The sequence below is a fragment of the Peromyscus eremicus genome, chromosome 12, assembly GCF_949786415.1.
Source record: "Peromyscus eremicus chromosome 12, PerEre_H2_v1, whole genome shotgun sequence".
NCBI lineage: Eukaryota > Metazoa > Chordata > Mammalia > Rodentia > Cricetidae > Peromyscus > Peromyscus eremicus.
In genome coordinates this window covers 14,833,909-14,840,364 of record NC_081428.1, presented here as the reverse complement: position 1 = coordinate 14,840,364, position 6,456 = coordinate 14,833,909, and positions in this window count along the sequence as shown.

Here is a 6,456-nt window from a genome sequence, read left to right as displayed (position 1 = left end):
CCTAGTAGTGAGATCAGCACCTGTCCCAGGCATTTAGCTGGCTTTTGGGAACCTGTTCCCCATGCTGGATTACCTTGCCCAGGCTTGATGCAAGGAGAGGAGCTCAGTCCTGCCTCAAATTGACGTGCCATGCTTTGATCAAGGCCATGGGAGGCCTGCCCCTTTCTGAATGAAGATGGAGGAGGAGTGGAAGGGGAGGGTGGCTGATAGGAAGTGGGAGAGGGGGGTAAGGGGGTACTTGGAGGAGAGGAGGGAGGGGAAGCTGTGGTCAGTAGGTAAAATAAATGAAAAAATGTTATTTAAATAAAATAAAAATTTTTAAGAAAGAATAAATAATAAATTGAATTTAGGTTCAATGATTCCTAATGCAGACACACACATCTTGAAATTGTAACAGTATACATAGTAACATATTTTATTAGAATTATAGCTGAAAATTCTGCCCATGACATTATCAAATTATGAAGAAATGCATTTGAGCAAAGAGTTTTCCTGTATTAATGACTTCTAAACAGATTTTGTAAGAGAACTCACCATTGCCACTTCTACTGGAGTCCTTCAGGACCAAGATTGGCTTACTGGAGAAATCTGAGGCCTAATTAAATCTTTTTTGAGTGTTTTATAAAATCACTTTAATGAATATAGGGCACCTTTTCTTTCATTGTGGTTATCTTTTCAAAAACATTAGAAACATTAAGGAATCTGTGACAATGAGGTATTAATTTTAACTTTTCAGGCTTAGTGACACCTCAGATGACTGACTATAATGAGCCTTAATGCATTAACCAGAGATTCTGCTACAAAGCAAATCTACAAAATTTTGAAGACCTAAGGAGAATAATAACTTAATACATTATCATTAGAGCTACACATATCTAGTTTTTAATATCTAAAAGAGATTAATTTACTTAAATTACATAGAAGTCTCCCATTCCATATATGAGATAAATGCTTTCTTTCTAATTTATTTCAAAACAGCACCTCACATTTTGAATACTACTACATAGTTAATATTCCTCATAACCTTTATCTAAGTACATAATGCTTTTTGTTTAAATGGAATAATATTTTCCAAATACCCACACCAAAGTATAAAATGACAATTTCAGTACAAACTTAAAAAAAATTATTCTTCAAAAGATCAAGATTATAGTTTCTTTGTGGCCTGCCTAGTTTTCCAATATAACCTGCTACCAAATATACTAAGACTATGGAGTTAGGATTACATAAGATAGTTTCTCTTCAAAGGGCTGGAGTGATGGTTCAGTGATTAAGAGTGCTCACAGCCAGTCATTAGAAACAGATTTTGGATCCCAGCAAACATATAAAAAGCAAGGTGACCTTCAGATTCAGTTTCACCAGGATCCAGTATCCCCTTTTGGCCTCTGCTCACACAGACACCTTCACCTTTACCCTTGCAAATATGTTATAAGCATTGATGATGAAGCACCGAGATATAAATATGTAAAATACCTTTGCAAAGATATTTTATCTTAAGAATAAGTAAATGTATTCAAATGTTAGTCAACTAGAGAAACTTGAATTGTAAGCACAAAAATTGTTTATGAAATTGTTTTGTTTGAGGCCATAGAAAGATATTTTTAAAAGAAAGAACAGTAAAAATGTATAATTTTACATTAATAACTTGTCCCTTTTATGTGGTGATATTGTGTCCTTCAATACATTATGCACCCTAATGAACTTATCTGGGGTCAGAGAACAGAACAGCCACTAGATAGACATAGAGGCCAGAAAATGGTGTCACATACACATTTAATCCCAACACTTGGGAGACAGAGATCCATCCTGATCTCTGTGAGTTCAAGGCCACATTGGAAACATCCAGGCACGGTAACACATACTTTTAATAGAGGAAGTGATGACAGGAAGCAGAAAGGTATATAAGATATAAGGACCAAGAACTAGAGGCTTTTAAGCTTTGAGGCTTTTAGCAGCAGTTCAACTGAGATCCGCTTGGGTGAGGACTCAGAAGCTTTCAGTCTGAAGATTTGTGAAAACAGGATCTGATGAGGAATTGTTGAAGTGAGATTGGCTGTGGTTTGTCCTGCTTCTCTGATCTTTCAGAATTCACCCCAATACCTGGCTCCCGTTTTTTTGTTTGTTTGTTTGTTTGTTTGTTTTGTTTTTTTTTGTTTTGTTTTGTTTTGTTTTGTTTTTTAGTTTTAGTTTTTGTTTTAATATGACTTTTTAAGATCCATGTTATACTTTTATATGATATACTTTGCTTGTCTTTATACCTCATATTCCAACTGTTGGAACAGAACTCTGGGGGTCTGAGAGCTTGAAGGGAGTTACAGCTAATGTTTGTGGGATACACAACTAAATGAACAAAATAATATTTATTGAATAAATATAGTATAGGTGTCCTAACTTAGTTTAGGTGCTTCCTGGCAGAATCTTCAAAAAAGGTACATGAATATAACTTCAAAGATTAAGGGCATTGCGATTGCTGTTTTAGTTTTATATAACTATTGTTTTCAGGTTGCAAGTGTGTCTTAGTTAAAGTTCTATTGCTGTAAACAGACATCATGGCCATCGCAACCTTTATAAAGAAAACAAAAATAATTAGAGCTTGCTTCCAGTTTCAGAGGTTTAGTCCATTATGTTCCTAACAGGAGACACAGCAGCACACAAGAAAATACAGTGCAGAAAAGATAGCTGAGAGTTCTACATCTGGATCACTGACAGGCAGAAGGAAGAGAGGGAGATACTAGGCCTGATTTCAGTATCTGAAACCTCATTGCCCATCTTCAATGACATGCTTTCTCCAACAAGACATCACCTATTCCCACAAGCCAACATGTTTTACTTCTTTCAAATAATGCCAATCCCTATGAGTCTAAAGGAGCCATTTTTATTCAAACTGCTAATTCTACTCACAAGCACCCATAGGCTTATAGTCATATCAGAATGTAAAATTTCATTCAGTCCAACTTCAAAAGTCCTCATCCACAGTACATTACAGTATCAACTCTGTTTAAAAGCCCAAAGTTCAAAGTCTCCTTTAAGACTCCTGGCAATCTCTTAACTGTAATCTGATGGGGGAATGTCTTTCTGTATGCTACTAATATGTGTTGTTCTGGTTGGTTGATAAATAAAGCCATTTGGCCTATGGCAGAGCAGATTAGAGGCAGGTGGGAAATTCAAAGGGAGAGACAGGAAGAGACGCCAGCCAGCCACCCAAGGAGCAACATGTAATGGGACGCAGGTAAAGTCATGGAACATGTGGCAACATGTAGATTAATAGTTATAGACCAATTTAAGATATAAAAGCTAGATAGCAGAAGGATTGAGCCAGGGCCATGCATTTATCATTAATATAAGCCTCTGTGTGTTTACTTGGTCTGAGCAGCTGTGGACCAGGTAGGACACAGGAAAACTTCTGGCTACAGTAAACCCCTATCAAATCAAAATGAGAGAGAAGAGCATATATTCCCAACATACAATGGCACAGGATATGTATTACTGTTCCTACAAGTGAGGAAAACCAGTTGGAAAATCTCTAAACCTCTATTTACATGTCTAATGTCAAAATTCTTGCTTTTCAGATCTCCAGTTCCTGTCAGCTTTGTTGACTGAAATACACTTCTGTCTTTTGGGCTAGTCTTACTCACTTTTATTTTCTTCTTTCAGTAGGTATCTCACAACCCTTGCATCTCCAACATCTAGGGCTTTCCAAGGCAAGCCAGGTTTCACCTTCACAGCTTCATGAAATTCCCTTTGTAGGCCTCCAGGCAGTGACACCCCGGACACGTGCTGGACCTCAGCAGCATTCTTTAACCACAGAGGAAGATTCTATAACCCCTTTCCTCTACCCTTGACTCTAAAACCAGCACCACATGGACAAATCTGCTAAGTTCTGCTGTTTGCTAGAGCTGGAACCTAGCCTCCTCATTCAATTACATCTTCAGAAACTTTCCACTGTGGTTTCCTTCATTGCTTAAGCTCTGTGAATCAGACTGGCCTAGAACTCAGAGATCCCCCTGCCTCTGCCTCCTAAGCACTGGGATTAAAGGGATGAATCACCACACTAGGCTCTAAACTTTTCTTTAACTCATTTTTATAAATAGAAAGTTGAGCTGGGTGGATTCTATTACCTAAGGTCACCACTCCCTTTATTCCATTCAGGATCTTGTTTTCCTTTATAGATCTGGATAAGTGTGACCATTAATAATGATGCAACACAGTCAATACTAGGCTGTTTGGAAATCTTCTCTGTCAAAGCTTTTAATCCATAACTTTAATTTAGCCTCAGAGAGAATTTTTTTTTGAACGAGGGCAAAAAGCAGCCATATTCTTCACAAAATTATCACAAGAACAATTTCTAGGCTACATACTTATAGTCTTCTCCTCTGAAACCTCTTGAGGAGAAGCCCACAATAACAATCACCTTCAACATCATTATCTTCCATGTTCTTATTAATATGGCCCATTAAGACCCATGTAAAGCACTCAATTGATTTCCTAATCCTAAGTACCATATTCCACATTCCTCCAAAGAAAAGCAAGGTCAGGCTATCACAGTAACACCCTAGTCCCTGGTACCAACTTCTTAATGTGGTGGTTTGGATGAAAATTATCCCCATTGCTCATTGGGAGTTGCACTAATTGAAAGGATTAGAACATATTTCCTTGATGGAGTGAGTGTAGCATTGTTGGAGGAAGTATGTTATAGGGAGTGAACTTTGAGGTTTTACGTGTTCAGACCAAGCTCACTATCACTCTTTCTCATCCTGTTGCCTGCCAGTGATTCAGATGTAGAACTCTCAGTACCTGCCCAGCACCATGTCTGCCTGTGTGTTGTCGTGCTCCCTGCCATGATGAAACTAAAACTCTGAAATGTAATCCAGTCCCCAATTAAATGTGTCCTTTATAAAAGTGCCTGTGTTCATGGTATCTCTTCACAGCAATAGAACTTTGAATAAGACAGAGTTGATATCAGGAATGGATGGCTATAAGCCTATGGGCTCAAGGAGTAGAATATAGTGATTTGAATGAAAATGCCCCCCATAGACTCACAGGGATGCAATATTTGGAGGAATGGCCTTTTTAGAGTAGGTGTGGACATATTTGAGAAAGTGTGTTACTGGGGTGGGCTTTTGGTTTTCAGAAGCCCAAGCCATACTCAGTGGTTCACTGTCTCTTCCTGCTGCCTGCTGATCCTGATGTAGAACTCTCAGCTATGTCTCCAGCATCATGTCTCTATGCATGTAGCCCTGCTTCCCACCCTGATGATAATGGACTAAACCTCTGGAACACAAGCCAGCCCCAATTAAATGCTTTCCTGTGCGAGAATTGCTGTGATACAAGTGTCTCTTCAGAGAAAGAGAACAAGGACTAAAACAAAATGCACAGATACAGCATGCTTGAAATGAATTGATGATGTACTCCAAGACTTTAAGATTTGCTTTTGATCCTCCTCATAATAGTCACCAGGATGCTACAAGAGGGTGTGGGGGGTGAGACCAACACATAATGCTTAACAATTAGCAGGAAGTAGAGTCTATAACAAGTATCTCATTTTTATATAAATAAGAAAAGATAAACTGGCATAATTTATATTTGACTTTTTGTTTAAATTTAATTTCATACTCTATCAATATATTTATTTTATTCATGGTTGATAATTTATATAAATTTTACAATCATAAAAATTAAAATAACATTATTCCTAATTACTTGATGTTCCTGCAAGTTTTGTCAGAAGCATATTTTGTATTATAAGAGAGATACAGGGATGCAATTGTACATAAGGAAACCTGAGCAAACAGCACCGATATTCTTAGGTTTGAATAATAATGGATTAGGATCATCAATCTATCTCTTTGTTAGTTTTACCTTTATAACCTCAAGAATACCTTCAAATACATTATCTCCACCCAGACTCTTAAATTAAAAGTAGAAATTTAGTGGAATATCAAATTGTCAGCCCAGAAATCACATACATACAGGTAATGTTATATGAACTGAACAGATTGTTTCTATATATTTAGGAATATACACAACAACACACACACAGAGTTGTGTTTACATGTGTGTGTGGCAACAGAATGGCCACAGGCTATGAATTTGAGAGACAGTAAGAATGGTAGAGGTTGGAAAATAACACCATTATATTTTAACTTCAAAAACAAATCAAAAGTAGAAATTCAGTATAAAGCTAAAGGTTTAAAATACAAATTTTAACTTAGAAAAAAGTATACAATCCTGTATAGTTTATTACATGAGACAAATGGATGGAACTAAAGTAATATACTCAATTAGGAGAGTCCAGCAAAAAGTACAAGTGATAGAATAGTGCTTCTCTGGCAAAAGTTGATTAAGAACTATTGTTTTGTTAAAAAAAAAAAAAAGTAACACAAAATACAGAACAAGAAGAGTAGTCATGAAGTGGAACAGCAGATCTGAGTGGCACCACTGCTGAAGTTAGGGGAC